Source organism: Lissotriton helveticus, chromosome 10 (assembly GCF_964261635.1).
Source record: "Lissotriton helveticus chromosome 10, aLisHel1.1, whole genome shotgun sequence".
In the NCBI taxonomy this organism is placed as follows: Eukaryota; Metazoa; Chordata; class Amphibia; order Caudata; family Salamandridae; genus Lissotriton; species Lissotriton helveticus.
Genome location: NC_136071.1, coordinates 446029998 through 446047129, shown reverse-complemented (window position 1 = coordinate 446047129; position 17132 = coordinate 446029998). Strand labels below are relative to the sequence as shown.

General features: G+C 45.8%; 1 protein-coding gene and 1 long non-coding RNA gene across 2 annotated transcripts in view; one reads left to right on the top strand and one right to left on the bottom strand.

Annotated features, from left to right (window-relative positions):
• IFT140 (intraflagellar transport 140) overlaps window positions 1–17132 on the bottom strand; it is a 1386753-nt gene that overhangs the window by 206143 nt on the left and 1163478 nt on the right. The window lies entirely within an intron of this gene.
• On the top strand, window positions 13530–14181 carry LOC144784270 (uncharacterized). The gene is made up of 3 exons (XR_013601625.1): window positions 13530–13566; window positions 13654–13714; window positions 14087–14181. It is a non-coding gene; the product is annotated as an uncharacterized LOC144784270 (long non-coding RNA).

Sequence of the window (17132 nt, the reverse complement as noted above, 5' to 3'; positions counted from 1 at the left end):
CTGGAAAGTCTCTGGGGATCCACTGGACTCTCTGCACACAATACCTCTTTTTGGCATAGTACACAGAGATAGCAGCCTTCTACAGAAATCCTTCATTCCAGTTCTGAGACTCAGTTTTCAATATCTGGGGTTTTATATTGCCAGAAACCCCAATCTTGTGTGGAGACTCAATCTCACACAGTTAAGTGTTTGGATGAAGCACCACTTTCTGAGGTGGGACAATCTCCCTCTCAACGTACTAGGGAGAATAGCTCTATTCAAAATGCTGGCTCCTACCAGGTTTTTGTATACTCTCCAACACTTCCCGCTCAATATTTCAAATCAGTGGTTTTTAAAGCTGAACACCCTAATCTGTAAATTCATATGCACTGGTCAGCCACCTCGTACTGCATCTTAAAATGCAGACAGTCTGTTTATGATGGGGGCTTGAACATGGCCGACATCAAGTTATATTACTGGGCGTCACAGCTGATAGTGATAAACGATTGGCTGACACAATCTGGCATAACGCCTGGACCTTTTGTGTTTGGGGTTGGATGCTGAGATAAGACTGCTCTACGGGAACCCTATTCCCCACCACATTATGGACATTACAGCGGTGATAATTAAGGTGTGGAGGGCTGCCCTAAGTTTCATAAGATGGGACAAAACACTCACACACCTCACTCCACTGTGAAAGGAGACATGGCTTAATCACTTGACCTTCCTTGCAATTTCCAGTCCTGGAATAGAATAGGTCTCATGACTCTTGGTGACGTTTAGCATGGTGAGCATCTCTGTTCCTTCCAGTACCTGCAACAACAGTTCTTCTTTGCTCATACTCAATTTTACCAATAATAACAACTCTGTCATGCACTCTCTTCCTACCTAAGTGACTTTACTGACATACCTGAGCTCAGCCCACTGGAGGCCAAACTTTTAATGGGGCCCGTTGGCAAAGAGGCAATATCCTGCATATATCGTACTTCGGTGATTAATGTGCCTGATGACTTTCCAATGCTTAAACAGAGGTGGGAAAACTGGGTGGGTACTCTGGGATGGATGGCAAGATGGTGGATGGCAAGATGCCAGTCCGCATTGTCCAGAGAATCTACCAGTCTGACACCCGTGAAGTTATTTCCTCAAAGATGTGACTGACCCAAATCCATTCCTCCATATCTCATATCTCACGCTCAAACGTGTATGGCATGCAAGGACAATACCTCAACAACACTGTTTTTGTTGCGCCCACAAGGGCACAGATTTGTTTCACATGGTGTGGTTTTGCTCCAGGCTAACAACCTTCTGGTGCAGGGTTGAGAGATCACTATCGCAGGTCCTGGATCGACAACTGGAACTCACTCCGCGATGGGCCTATTGGGCATTTTAGAAGACTTGGGCGGCCGAAGTGTAAAAGGATTACCATGGGGTGGCCATAGTTGTGGCCAAGACGGAAATCACTCCCAAATGGAGGTCTACTCGGCCTCCTACCTTAGCAGAGTGCCGCCGGGGGATTGATTGGTGTGCCAAAATGGAGCAGCCACTTTATCAAGCACAGGGCTGCCAACAGAAACACACTAAGATCTGGGGTAAATGGTGGGGGTACTATGGACTGGAGTAGGGTGAAGGGGCAATGGTAGAAATATGGTGCATTGGAACATGCATGCTACTATTGTAGTGGATAAGAAACAAATTGTTTTAATAGTTGTGAATATAAACTGGTTTATCAAGAAAATAAAAATGAAATGAAGTACAAAAACAGGTCAGATACTAGCATCTAAGAGGCGCAATCCATAGTACAAAGCAGGCACAATGGAGGCGTGGCCTGAGCATTCAGGTGACAGAACGTGCGTCTTGGAGATCTCGGGCTCTAAGACCTCAATAATCCTGCTTTGAACCCCGAAAACTCCTGCCAGGACCCTGTGTGGGGGTGTCTTGACCATTTTGTCCCCTCCAGAGACCACTGAAGACCAAAAGGATCTGGCGCTGCGATCGCCCAGGAAAACAAAATGGCGCCTGCCGGAGACACTCCAGCGGCTGTGGAGCGCTGATGTGTTGGGTAACAGCTGCGGCAGACCAGTAATGCCTGGGACTGTTTTCGTATCATTCCCAGCCCCTCTGCATCTCTACGGTGGGTAGGAGACACTGAGGAGCGTAAGACAGAGCCCCAATGCAGTAGGGACCACGACCTCGGTGCTGAGGGGAAGCAGATGATCCCGGGTGGAGGGGCACTAGAGACAAAGCAGCGCTGGAGGCGCTACTGGTCAGCAGGTGAAATCGCAAGGGGACATCGGAAAGGGTGCAGAGTACAGAGCCTGACGTTCAACACCGGGCCCGGCCAGCCAAGAAACAAGTGCGGGCGGTTGTGGGGCCTCCACAACAGAGAATGAGTGCGAGATTCTTGTGATCGCATCAGAAGAGAAAAGCAAAGGAGGTTTGGGGATGAGCAGCAACCGGCAAAACTAAAACCGCATGGTCACGGCACAACACTGCAGAGGATGGACTACTAGCAAGGACTCACTTTGGGGGTCGATAAGATCTTCATTGGAGCCCCCTCCCCCACACAGAGAAAGAACTATTCAGCATAGAAACCCCGGGAACGGAGGGACGAGAAGTCAAGCAAGGAGGTCCAGTTACAGGAGTCAACCCTGCGATTCCCCCCTACTCTACCAGTCGAAACAGTGTTGATACATCGGGGGAAACCGTAGTTGGAAAGGTAGGTGGACCCTAGGTCGAGACGCACTCCCAGTACAGCCCATACATGGTGAACCTCAAACTGAAGGAGAAGTACCATACAAAACGATGGTGCGACCCATATCCTCTAAGAAGGCCCCCTCAGGTGAAGGGAACAAGAGTACAGGTCCAAGGGAGAGGATGGTACAACATTGGCTGCACAGACAGCAACCATTCTGCAAGCGATTAAAAACCCTACACTCTCTTTAGAGTCTCAAATAGCAGCTGTGGTAAACAAAGTGGGATTCCTGCGGCATGACCATATAAAACTGCCAGATCGTGGTAAGGAATCAGAAGACCAAATAGGTAGCACCCTACAAATCGTGAGAGATCTCACTAAGACATGCGCAGATATGGAAAAGATGAAACACCGGGCATATAGACTGGAAGATGCTGGAGACAGGTCCTGCCACCACAGCATAAGGATAATAGGAATGCTGGAAAAATTGGAAGGGCCAAACATCGAACTATTAGTGGAGAATTGGTTGGACAAGATGGTGCTTCAGGGAAAACCGTCTAAATTCTTCTCAGTGGAATGAGCACCCAGGGTTCTGTTGTTTCCACCGCAACCAGGAGCGAACCCACGCCTGATCATTGTAAGGCTAATGAACGTCCGCAATAGGGATGTACTCCGCCAAACGGCAAGGAAACGTGGCGCTTGGCTGATAGATGGACATGAGATACACCTATACCCCCACTATACAAACCTGGTACAGAACCAACGAAGAACACTCATACCTGTAAAGGTTTTGCGACAACTTGAACTACGGTATTCAGTTCTGTACCCAGCAAAACTAAGAGTGGAGCACAAGGGGAAAGTTGATATCTTTCGGCATAGGCCGCCTGGTTGTGGCTGGAAAACTATGTTAGGAACCACCGCCCGGAGGGGAAAGGAAGAAGGGCTGGAAACCTGGGTCAAAAAAGAAGAAAGAGCAAGAAGGAGGGGGAGAAGCAGAACATCCCCTCCCCCATGAAGGCACAGGAACAAACAGTCACAGAACTGCAGCAATATACAGATGTTCTCAACAACAATGAATGAAGAACCCTCGAACAGGACAATGGGGACTAGTAGCCCGGTACAAACAGACACGGAACAAGACAAAGAAGATGAACAGCTGCCTCACATGACGCCCATTATGTCAGACCATTTAGGGTAACGTGGATCGAGATTGCTAGCAGAGTCTGGTAACACAGAAAAAGGCCTCAGGCGAGAGGGTCTAGGGGCAATGTTGATACACAGCTCTTATGCAGGAAACTACTCCTTGAGGAACATTGTTGTGAGAACTGCTTCGCACGAGAGGTGGCCAGCTAAGCCCCAGCAAACATTGCATAGGTTAGTTGAAAATGTTAAAGTTTGAGATTCACACATATTGTGAATGGGGGGGGGGTGGATAGTTTTAAAATCACTGCACAGTGAAGTAGGGTGCGGGGTTAGTTTTAGGGGAGTTCATGACAGCAAAGACTCCCATGACCGAAAGGGTCAGTCACAAAAGCCACATACAGGAAGTGAAACTACATCGAGATTATTTGTTCCAAACATGACACTCACACACTCTTTGACGTTACTGCTCTGGAATGGTAATAACCTGGGATATAAAGTTAAAACGAGGTTAGTGCAAAGGGCCCTCAATGTAATCAAACCAGATGTGGTGTACTTGCAAGAGACACACCTAATAGACAAGCAACATTGTAGTATGGGGCAAGGGCGGTACAGGCACATGGGGTACACTCAATATACCTCAGGATCTCGAGGGGTACTGATATTAATAAGGAAAACCCCCCCATTCCACACAAAACACACCTGGGTAGACCCACAAGGATGCTAAACTGCAATCCAGGGCAGAGACAAAGGTGATGGCATCCTATTAGCTAATGTATATTCCCCGCCCCGGGCCTTCAGATGGACACATTGCGGAAAGTGAGTAACATACTAGTGGAGGCTGGGTTGGAGCTGGTGACGCTGGATGGAGATTTCAACCTGATATTAGACATGAATCTGGATACGATGAGTGCAAAGGTGGAATGAGAAGCCACTAGAGGGAATCTGGCGGGCTTCACCTAAGCGCTGGGCTTAAGTGATGTGTGGAGAGCTCTGCACCCCTCGGAAAGAGGTTATTCTTTTTTCTCCAGAGCAAACAATATGCACTTACAGATTGATTACCTTTTCACCACAGGCGACTCACATACCAGATTTAGGGATGCAACCTATCTGGCAAGGGGCCTAAGTGACCATTTCCCCCTGTTGGCGACCCTCACCAATAAAATACCGAAACCTCTGGACAATGGCGTCTTGCCACCTCGCCAACAGGCAGGAAGTAAAACGACTAGACAAGGCAACCAAATATTACTTTAAGGACAATACAGCCTCAATGAGCAGCCCAGTGATAGTGTGGGAGGCATATAAAGCCACGATTAGAGGTATAATCATTGCTGGGGAGATAGGGGACAGGAGGGGGAGACATGTCAGGCGGACCACCCTGGAAGAAGAACTGCAGGGCTAGAGAGGGGAATATGCAGCAAACGCGATCCCCTCAGGTAAAACGGCCATGGAACTTAAAAAGGCGGAATACCAGGCGGTAGCAAAACACAAGGCTAGAACATCCTCCTTACCAAAACAAAAACCCATATATGAAGGGGGGGAACAAAACAGGTAAAATATTAGCATGGCTAAAGAGAAGTGAGAGAATGGCAGTTAGAGAGATAAAGACGGAATCTGGAGACATAGTGTGCTGTAGTGACAAAATTGCGGAACTACTCAGTATACACAATGGTTCTGTCGGGTATGCAACCATATTGCTTCAAAATGTGAGTGAATCATTCAAGATTTACGAAAGTCGTTGCTTGCTTCAATTAAGACTATAAAGAAAACAATTAATGCAAAACCAAACCAAAAACACGGTAACAGTAAATGTTTATATATGAATTATTCGCATTCATAAATACCCTTTGTCAATACATGAAGAATAATTGAAGAATCAAATACATTTTGCTAAACGGCGCATCAAATAAAGTGAGCGTGTTTTTAAGTGCGTAGTGACATGTTGTGCACTGGTGACATAGGATTAGTGACTTATATACATGTGAGATGGCCGGGGACAAGGGGGGGGGGGGGGAAGGAGAGAAATTAGTTTGGCCAGTTTGGTAATCAATTGTAGTTATTCCAGTAGGCCACTTCCGTTGGCTTGTTTTGACTGAATACTCTCAGCTGGTCCAGTGGATTTAAATTGTCGATGTTTCGACCCTATGGAAGTCCAATTGGTGGGTCAGGTGCGGGTCTTCTTCAGGGCTTAAGGTAGGAGGGGGGGAGAAGGGATGTGCCGCCTCTGGGACTCCTTGTGAATTGGACCCAGGCATGGTTGTGTAAAATAATCACAGGTTGTGTTGAAGAGTCTGGCTATTTTGCGGGTGGAATCCAGACACCGGAACTCGTCGGTCCCTTTGTTCCCTTAAGTGATTTGAGGAGTAGCTAATTCCAGCCGCATTGTTCAAGCGATCTGGAATTCAGATCAATATCTCTTTGAAAGGCCCTGCATGCGATTAATTCCTTTGTCGCTGTCTGCGCGCCGTCAGATTGCTACAATCAGGTTTCATGCAATAGCTGGTCCACCTGGACCAAAACGGGTTTGTACTGGGCCATTCAACCAAGTTACATTTAAGGAGGCTGCATGACAACCTGGCAGTCACCCGTAGCTCACTGACAGGGAAAGTGATTGCCTTCATGGATCCAAATAAGATATCCGATTCAGTCGAGAAGACCTACCTCTTTTGAGTTATGGCTAAAATGGGGTCTGGCCCCAGATTATTAGAAGGGTGAGACACCTATATGACAGCCCTAAGGCACGAGTGAGGGTTAATGGCTAAACATCAAACTAATTCAACATACATGGGGGTACAGGCAGGGCTGCCCACTCTCGCCTATGCTGTTTGCCTTGGCTGTAGAGGTCCTGGCAGAGTGGATGCGAGTGGATGCACAGGTATGGGGATGGCCTGGGGGAGACGGTGTGAATGAAATCATCTCGCTATATGCCAGTGATATTTTGCTATATTTGACTAACGCCAACCAATCCCTAGACAGACTGGGAGAGATATTCTGCATATTTAGGGCACGCGCTGGGTTCCCCATCAATAGGGACAAGTCACTATGGTTCCCAACAGGGTGGCACCTGTGGGATGGCATACTTCCCCTACCATTGAGGGTGGCGACATTAAAATGTAAGTACCTGGGGCTATGGATAACCCAAAACCCAAATGCATTCCACGAGGCTAACCTAAAACCCCAACTTAAAAGATTAGAACAGGACTTGAAGAATTGGCAGTCACTGCCAATCTCATTATTGGGTAAAGCGGCCCTATTCAAGATGGTTGCAAAAGACACAGTTGATGGACTGAATGTTGGACAATGCAAACATTCACCCCCAGTCACAAGGATCTGGGTTAAATCTATCATTCTTTTGCTCACCACACCACCACAGTTTGGACCCAGCCGTATGCAAATCAGTCTTGACCCTGTTCCTTGTGGGAACAGTCCAACCCGAACTGCCAAGTCAGGTCCTCCCTGGACCGGAAGAACAAGTTACTTACCTTCAGTAAAGCTTTTTCCGGTGGATACAGTATCTGCCTGTGGAATCCTCACCTTGTGAATATCCCCTGCGGCAGCAGTATTCGGAAATTTTTTGTAGCTCTCCACGCCGATGAGGACGGCGTCACAGAATCATGGCTCTGCTCGCGACTCCGCTGAAGTCACTGGAGCCATAAGAGAGCCTCGTCGGCGTGATGGCGTCAGTTCCACCCTTTTTTTCCCGTGCCTTCGAGGCACACGGACGGACCGACACAAATATACATAGTATACACAGTACACAGTATTCAAACCAACACACAAAGTGTGAAATCAGTGCAGTAAAGCAAACAGAATGTAACCATTTCCATTGAAAACAACCGTCATAAAATAACATCATTGTAGGTATACAAGGATGGACAACGGGGAGGCGTGTGGGTCAGTGAGGAATCCACAGGCAGATACTGTATCCACCAGAAAAAGCGTTACCGAAGGTAAGTAACTTGTTCTTCTGATGGATACATCTGCTAGTGGATTCCTCACCTTGTGAATAGAATCCCAGAGCTGTCACCACTCCCGGAGGAGGGTGTCCACCCTTTTATACCAAAAAGTCCTGTAGGACGGAACGCGCAAAGTGATCATTCATTCTCACTTCGGAATCTAAGCAGTAATGCTTTGCGAAGGTGTGGAGGGAGGCCCAAGTTGCCGCTCTACAAATGTCCTCCACAGAAACACCTCTAGACAAGGCAGATGTTGAAGACTTAGCTCTAGTAGAATGAGCCCTTATACCCTCTGGAGGATCCTTACCGGGCAAAGAGTAACAGATCTTGATGCACCAGATAATCCATCTGGAAAGGGTGCGCTTGTGCACCGCTCTGCCTTTCCTGCAGCCAGCAAAGCCCACGAAGAGCTGGTCATCCACACAATAGTCTCTAGTCCTATCGAGGTAAAAACTCACCGCCCTTTTAAGGTCCAAGCGGTGAAGCCCCTCCTCCTCCTTGGAAGGGAGAGGGGGAGGATAGAAAGAAGGAAGGGTACTGGACTGCCCCAGATGAAAGGGAGTTACCACCTTAGGCAGAAAAGCAGCCCTGGTCCTGAGAACCATTCTATCAGCATGAATAGTCAAGAATGGGGGTTTTGAACTCAGAGCTTGAAGCTCACTTATCCTCCTTACCGAGGTAATGGCAACAAAAAATACAGTCTTTAAAGACAATATTCTAAAGGGACGCTTGTGCAAGGGCATGAAAGGAGAACCCATCAAGTACGTTAAGACAAGATTTAAGTCCCATTGAGGCACAATAAATGGAGTAGGCGGATGTTTGTTGGTAAGCCCCTTAATGAATCTCATCACAATGGGTGATTTAAACAAAGACAGCTGGTACGGCAAGCAAAGAAACGCCGACAAAGCCGATAAATAACCCTTCACAGTGGCCAGAGCAAAACCCTGCTGGGCTAGAGAAAGAGCAAATTGAAGGATGTTGGATAAGTGATCTCTCAAAGGGTCAATAGACTTCTCTCTAAGTATCTAGCCTGCACACCTTTGCTAAGGTATATGGCACAGATGAAGCAGCATCAATTTACTCTTTAATTGAACAAGTACGCACATTCAGTATGTCGAAGGGCACAACTACGCAAATGCTGAAGCAATTGGAATACATTATGCGCAGAGAAATTAATCAACGTCTTCATGCGACCACACTAATTGAATATCATAAAGTAAAAAAAATACCTAGGGGGCTACGAATCGCACTGAAACCAATGCTGTTCAAATTTAATAAAGCATTCATGACAAAATGGTATGCAATCTTGAACAAGTGTTCTTTAGATCTCATATTATTGATAATTGAGGAACTATCCCAGATACTGAATGAACTGAAGGAGGACATCCATAAGCTCCAACATGAACTATCGATGAACATGCCAGAAGATGATTGGGCGAAGACACTGGAGGATATTAATGCAAGACTGGACACTCACACGAAAGAAGTACATGATCGCAAGATCAGAAAATTTCGTAGAGATACGATTGATTATAAGTTAGACGAGGTCTACACATGGGCGGAAGCCTATGCACAGAAGAGATTTTCTACCAAAACTTCCAAGAACACTTCCTCAGAAGAAAGTGTAGTTCCAGATGATGACCTCTCACTACAACGAGCACCAGCACCAGTCTCAGCAACACAGGATCCAAGTGAAATACAAGTTTCCGGTACCTTAAGAAGTGGAAAACCGTCTTTTTTGGCAGAAGGCCATTCGTCAATACATCCACCAGACCAGGCAATGGAATCAAGAACAAACGGATCCGTAGGGGACAAGGTCACAAAAAAGGTTCCAGAAAGTGGGCGACCACAACGGATCACGAAAAAAGTAACTTAGTTGTCAACATATCAAAGAGGAACCTAACATCAGAAGAAGAGAATGTATTAAATAAGGGCACTTCATTTGTCCCCACGTATGTTTCTAATTGATTAGAAACAGAAATAGCTCTTTTCAAATTTCTACGAAAATTACGACTTAAGTGGTTCTTTTCTACCATCGCCACCAATAGAACTACACGACCATCAGATAAATTCAAACCTAAAAGTAAATTTATGTCTCCTATCTCACATAAAATATTGGACAACTTTGAAACTTTCGTGAGAAAGGACCTTGAAACAATCAAATATCAGATACCCAAGAAACAGAACTTATCTAAGAAAGAAAAGAGAATTCTGAACGACTTAAAGCAAGACACATCAATCACATTCCAACCTGCCGACAAAGGCGGTGCACTAGTAATGATGGATACAACATTTTATGACCTCAAAGTGAATGAACATGTTTTGGACAGTGAAACATACATTATATTGGATCAAGACCCTACGCATGAATTCAGTAAACATCTGGAAGAAATCATCACCAGGGCTGAAACTGATGGAATCATCAATGCTAATACTGGCAAATACCTCAGAACGACCACACCACAAGTTCCACACATATACATGCTACCTAAAATTCATAAGAATGTCAACAACCCACCGTTTAGACCCATTGTGGCAGGATGTGGTTCTAATATTAAACAAAGGAAGGAGAGAGAGAGAATATGGATTCGTTCTCCCTAAGTTACGTTTATGAACAAGAAGAATCCATAAAGTTATGGGTTGACAGTGTCCCTACTGTGGTTGGGAGCACGTCTGATGTTTTTGGGTACCCCTCACACACCAACAGGCCCCTTGGTGTCATGCTTCATCATCGGGGTCATCGTATCCCTCTACGGGATACGGCGTGCTGCGACCTGCGTTTGCGCGGGAGCACTTTTTGACTATGTGTGGTGTATAGTGAGGGGTGTTTTTATATAATATTGTGAGTGAGTGTAGTGGTGGGGTTAAGGGTAGTGAGTGGAGATTAAAAAGGACCTGACCCGTGGGGTTACACAAAAACTTTAATTGGTCCCCGAGTTGGTACTGTTAAAAAGGAATACAAGAGGAGGTGTGGCGTAGTATTATGTGCGCCGCCTCTTTGTGTGTGTCAACATGTTTCGATGTAAAAACATCTTCTTCAGGACTGGGGTACACAAAATCCCCACCTTACTCACGTTTTTCTAATCTCTTTCTGTGTATATACAAGAAAAGTGATATTAACAAGGGAAGGTCTATCAATGTACCTACACTTTAGCCGCTATTTTGCTGACTGTAAAATAAAGAGTTCATTGCTCCATGAGACCGTGTCTAACGTAGGGGTTACCCGGGCTTCCTTGCTGCGGGTCTATGAGGAGAATCCCTCTTCGCTGCCCCTTACGCCGGCTCTGCACAGAGCCGGCGTAAGGGGCAGCGAAGAGGGATTCCAAGCATGACACCAAGGGGCCTGTTGGTGTGTGAGGGGTACCCAAAAACATCAGACGTGCTCCCAACCACAGTAGGGACACTGTCAACCCATAACTTCAAGGATGTGGTTCTATCCATGAACCGACGTTTCATTGACCACCACATGCAACCACTAGTACAATCTTGGAATACCTATTTAAAAGACACTACAGACTGTCTTTTAAAGATCGCAGATGTAAACGATCAAATTGATGAGACAACATTATTGTGTACCATTGACGTGGTAGCACTACATACGTCTATAGCGCGCATGGAAGGATTAGAAGCCATGGAATGGAGACTCTTACAATCTGACCTTGATCAACAATTATGCGTTTTCCTCCTTGAACTTCTACACTTTTCACTGTATCACAGTTATTTCACATGGAAATCACAATTTTTTCTCCAAAGAACAGGGGCATCCATGGGGTTTTCGGGGGCCCCAGCTTATGCTAACACCTTCATGGCCTACTTTGAGCACCAATTCATCTTGACAAATCCCAAATGGACAGACAAAATGTTGTTATTTCTGAGATTCATAGACGACATTTTGATCATTTGGCGAGGTAGCAAATCAGACTTGGAAGAAAGGATCACAGAACTAAACGAACGCAACCCTAAAATTCAGTTCACCTTCAACATACAAGATCATAAGATACAATTTCTGGACATAGAAATTCGTAAAACACACGGAGGGATTTCTACTACAGTATTTCGTAAGCCAACAGACGTCAACAACGCCTTACATTACACGAGTGCACATCCCAGAAATCTGAAGAATCACTTGCCTACCTCACAATTTATCAGAATCAAAAGGATATCTTCCGATCCAATAGAATGTGATATCTTGATTAAAGCACAGGCTGAGAGATTCAAGGAAAGGGGTTACCCGGCCACTGTATTGGAAGACTCCGAGAAAAAGGTAGCAATGCTCGATAGATCACGTCTTTTGCAAAAAACACAAAAATCCAATAATGAACGCATTGTGTTTATCATGAAGTACTCTACACAGTCGCCGAGAATCAAACAAATTCTTCGGAAGCGCTGGGAAATCATAGCCAATGAACCAGACTTTGTGGACCTATTCAAGAACTTTCCCATCGTTGCACACACCAGTGCGAAAAACGTCAGGGAAATACTTAAGAATTCACGCATCATTGATACAATCAATCACAGAGGGATGAGAAAATGCCAAAATTGTGGACAATGCAACAATGTAATAGTGGGTAAAACCTTTGCGCACCCACACACTGGCAAATAAATAAACCTTAAACACAGTGCTGATTGCAACTCCAAAGGGGTAATTTACGCTATCCGTTGCCCCTGTGGACTGATATATGTGGGTAGAACATCACGAAAGATTAAAACTTGCATTATTGAACGTAAAAGTACCATACGCAACAAATCCTCAACATCCAGCCTAGCGACACATTGGACAAAGGAAACACATACAATACCGCAATTAAGGTTCACAGTGTTAGAAGTGGTTGAAAAACACATAGGCAAAGATCACAACAATGCATTATCACGTAGGGAGACATTCTGGATCAAAAAACTTGGCACCCTTACCCAGGGTGGGCTTAACGACCAGTATGAAATGCTATGTTTTCTCTAATGACTGTTTAAACGTGTGGTAATGCGGATAATGCAGAATCTATCCAATAGTCTAATTTCAACTGGTCAGAAAATGGTTTTTTTGTGTGTGAAAATCTGATATTGTTCACAATGGTATGTCTGTAACAATTAAGTGACTCAGGATGTTTTCCTTATATTAGGAAGCGATACTCAGCGTATCCCCTTTCGTAACTCTAATGTAAGAGGGCTGACATTATGAATCAACGTTGAAAAATACCGGTCTTTCTTCGATAAATATACAATCAGGTGCTTGCAGAAAAGCTGGAGAAAGACACTGCTTGAATATTTGCTTTCAGCTTACTTTAATCTATTGTACAGGATTAACACTACCTCCTCGTCTTCTTCCCAATTCCCCTTGTAAATATTCAACTTTTGTTTTTTCATTTCACTCTTTTTATCTCATTCTGAGTCTCACGCCGACTTTAAACAACTGTTTAATCGGTAAATATTTGTCCAGGAACCGTTGCGTAATCAGGGTTATTTAACAACATATGAATATGAACACTTTTACTGGCTGTATATCACTGGTGTTTGTCATGAGTAAAGTTTTGGGTACCCAATTGACATGTTTGTATAAAGAGCATGGTTGCCAGGAACCGAATGTTGTGACCGGAAGTAATACGGAGGCTAGAATTCAACGCACGCCGAGCGCGGAAGGTAGGCACTCATGGAGTAGCGGCAAAATAGCACAGCATAGTGTTTTGTCACCTCGGAGAACTTAGACCACACTCTTGTTTATTTTAGTGTTCGAGACGTGTTTACATTTGAGAGCCGGCACGGGGAAAGTGACCTTCATAAGCGGAGAGATTGTAAACGCACTAGGTAAGCGATATCGATGCCGGTTTAGCATCGCTCTTCAGTTGATTACAGCGCTCATTCAAGTACTCAGGTTTCATCCGTTATTTGCAGATGGGGGCACTACTGTTGCCATTTAAAACAGACGGTCGAGCCCAATAGTTTTACGAATAGGGTAAGTCAGAGCGGGTAACTTTACTTACATATTCAGTGGTCAAGCTTTTGAACGGGTCTCCACACACTTGGTTTTTACTGCTCTTTGACTAACACACGACACTTTTTGCTTATGTACAGGATAAGAGAACACAATATACATGACCAGTTAGATACTTAGACGAGTGTTGTCCTGGGTGATCACTCTAACTGAATTGGTGGTGCACCTTCTTTTGACCTTCTTTCTATCCCCTTTTAACACAGAAACTTTCCTTCATTTCCCACAAACTTCTTTTGAGCTACTTTTTCTCTATATTCTTTGAGGACAGTGTTAATTCTATGTAGTTATTATGTATGTATACCTTGAAATAATGTCAAGTAATTTACTTTGTAGTGCCCAAACGCGGAACTGACGTGAAAACTACAAGAGAAGTCAAGATTACAACATTGAAATAATTGTATTTTGTATTCCCTGAAGAAGGGTTCGATTGGACCCGAAATGCATAGGGATGTTTTCTTTCTTTCATTTTACATTTTTACATTCTGCACAATGAACCTTGGTTAAAAATGATGCTAATGTTTATGATCTATAAGTGCATTAACAAATAATGTTTACTAAATCTGAAATGGCTATATGAGAATCATTGATTTGATATAATACTAAATACTTTTGACCAAATCTTTTGTTTACCGCATTTCATTTGTCTAAAGAAAGGGGGACAAAGCTTTTTACATTGTGGATACAATCACCTGAAACCCTAGGGACAGATAGGGTGAGCTCCCAGCAGACCTAGTTTATTCGGGTCTCTACAGAGTCAATAGACTTCTCCCCACACCAATGAACAAATTTGGACCATCTATAGGAATAGACAGACTTGGTGGAGAGACGTCTGGCGGACAAAATAATGTCCAGCACGTCAGAAGGAAGAGAAAAAGAATTCAGGTTGCCCCGTTCAATATCCAGGCATGAAGGTGTAAGCTCTGGAGGTGGGGGTGTAGAACCTGCCCCATGCGACTGCTAGAGGAGGTCTGCCCTGAAAGGGAGACGGAGCGGAGGGCACGAGGAGAGGTGGAGAAGTTCTGTGTACCACACTCTTCTTGGCCAATCCGGGAAGATCAATATAACTTGGGCCCGGTCTTGGCGAATCTTCCTCAGAACCCGAGGAATCAAGGGTATGGGAGGAAACGCGTAAAGGAGTTGTGATTCCCAGCTCAACTGAAACGCGTCCCCCAACGCTCCCTGCAACGGATACTGGAGACTGCAGAATGACGGGCAGTGAGCATTCTCGTGAGTGGCAAACAGGTCCACCCGAGTAGTTCCCCACATCCGGAAGACGTGACAAACCACCTCTGGATGAAGCCTCCACTCGTGGTCGGCGGAGAACTGCTGACTGAGACTGTCTGCACGCACGTTCAGAACCCCGGCCAGATGATTTGCCATCAGTCAAATCCGGTGGTCTTGAACCCAAGACTAGAGACGCAGAGCCTCTCTGCAAAGACAATGCGATCCCACTCCTCCCTGCTTGTTGACATACCACATCGCGGTAGTGTTGCCCGTCAGGACTTGAACCGACCGACCGCGAAGGGAAGGAAGGAAGGCCTCGAGCACCAAACGTATCACCCGCAACTCTAAAAGGTTGATGTGAAGCAACCTTTCCTCTGGAGGTCAAAGACCCTTGATCTCCAAATCCCCCAGATAAGCACCCCACCCTAGAGTGGAGGCATCCGTGATCATTGTGGCCACCGATGGAGGTAGATGGAAGGGCTTTCCTTGAGACAGATTGCCCTCCACACTCCACCAAGACAGATCCGCTGCAGCTTCTCTGGAGATCCTCACAGACTCCCTGAGATCTCCGTTGTGTTGATACCACTGCCTGCGAAGGCACCACTGGAGTGCCCTCATGTGCCAGCGTGCATGGTCGACCAACAGAATGCAGGAAGCAAACAGACCGAGCAGGCGAAGTACCTTCAGGACTGGAACGACCGCTCCGTTGTAAAACAATGGAATAATTTCCTGAATGTCGAGAATCCTTTGAGGAGGAGGGAAAGCTCGACACACAGTAGTGTCCAGTACTGCCCCTATGAACAGGTTGCGCTGAGAGGGCACCAGGTGAGACTTGGGCACGTTTATCAAGAAACCCAATTTGTACAACAGCTGAGTTGTAACCTGCAGATGGTGAAGCACCTTCTCTGGCGACTCTGCTTTGATCAGCCAGTCGTCCAGATAGGGGAAAACCAGAATCCCCGATCTCCTGAGATGGGCTGCCACCACTGCCATCACCTTGGTGAAGACTCGTGGTGCAGTAGTAAGTCCAAACAGGAGGACCACAAACTGATAATGGTGCGACCCTACCGTAAAACGGAGATACTTCCTGTGCGACTTCAGGATCGGGATACGAAAATACGCGTCCTGCAAGTCGATCGACACCATCCAATCTTCCTGTTGCAACGCTTAAAGAACCTGCGCAATGGTGAGCATCTTGAACTTCTCCTGTTTAAGAAAAAGGTTCAAGATCCTGAGATCCAGGATTGGACGTAACCTGCCATCCTTCTTGGGAATCAGAAAATACCGTGAGTAGCATCCCTGACCCCTTTTCAGCTCTGGAACCACATCTCTTGCACCCTTTTTCAGTAAAGTTAACACTTCTTCCTGCAGGAGAAGAAGGTAGTCCTCCGAGCAAAACCCTTGACAAGGAGGGTAATGTGGAGGGAATTCCCGAAAGGGAAGAGCATACACATTCTCTACAAGATTGAGAACACAAAGGTCTGTGGTGACTGATTCTCAATCTCTAAGAAAATGAGTAGGCCGACCCCCCACAGGACCAACATGATCCAGAATGGTGGATCTAGGGCTGCTTTGCTGTGGCAAGAGGGGGAGAGGTAGAGGGAGAGGAGGGCTGACGGCCTCGTGGGCGACCCCTGTTCTTGCCCATATAGGACTTGTATAAGGTGTTTTGCTGCTGCTGTGGTTGCCTGTAGGTCCGAAAGGACGATCTCCCAAAACCCCTGTACTTCCTGTACAAGGATCCTCTAGGCTGAGCCTGAAGGCCCAAAGACTTGGCAGTGGCATTACTGTCCTTAAATCTTTCCAAGGATGCATCCGCTTTCTTTCCAAACAGACCTGAACCATCAAAAGGGAGATCCAAAAGAGTTGCCTGTACATCTGAGGAGAACTCCGAAGATTTAAGCCAGGCACTCCTCCTTGTAGCAACAGCAGAACCCAAGATCCTGGCAACAGAGTCTGCAGTGTCCAGACCACTGTGTATCACCTGATGAGCAATCGTTTGTGTGTCCGACAAGACCTCATTAAAATTCAGTCTTTCCTCCTCAGATAACTTAGGGGCAAGTTGCTTAGCAGAGCCCATTAGGGCATGGATGTAACGTCCCAAAAGACAGGTGGCATTTGTGGACTTCAATGCCATGCTTGCCGAGGAAAACAC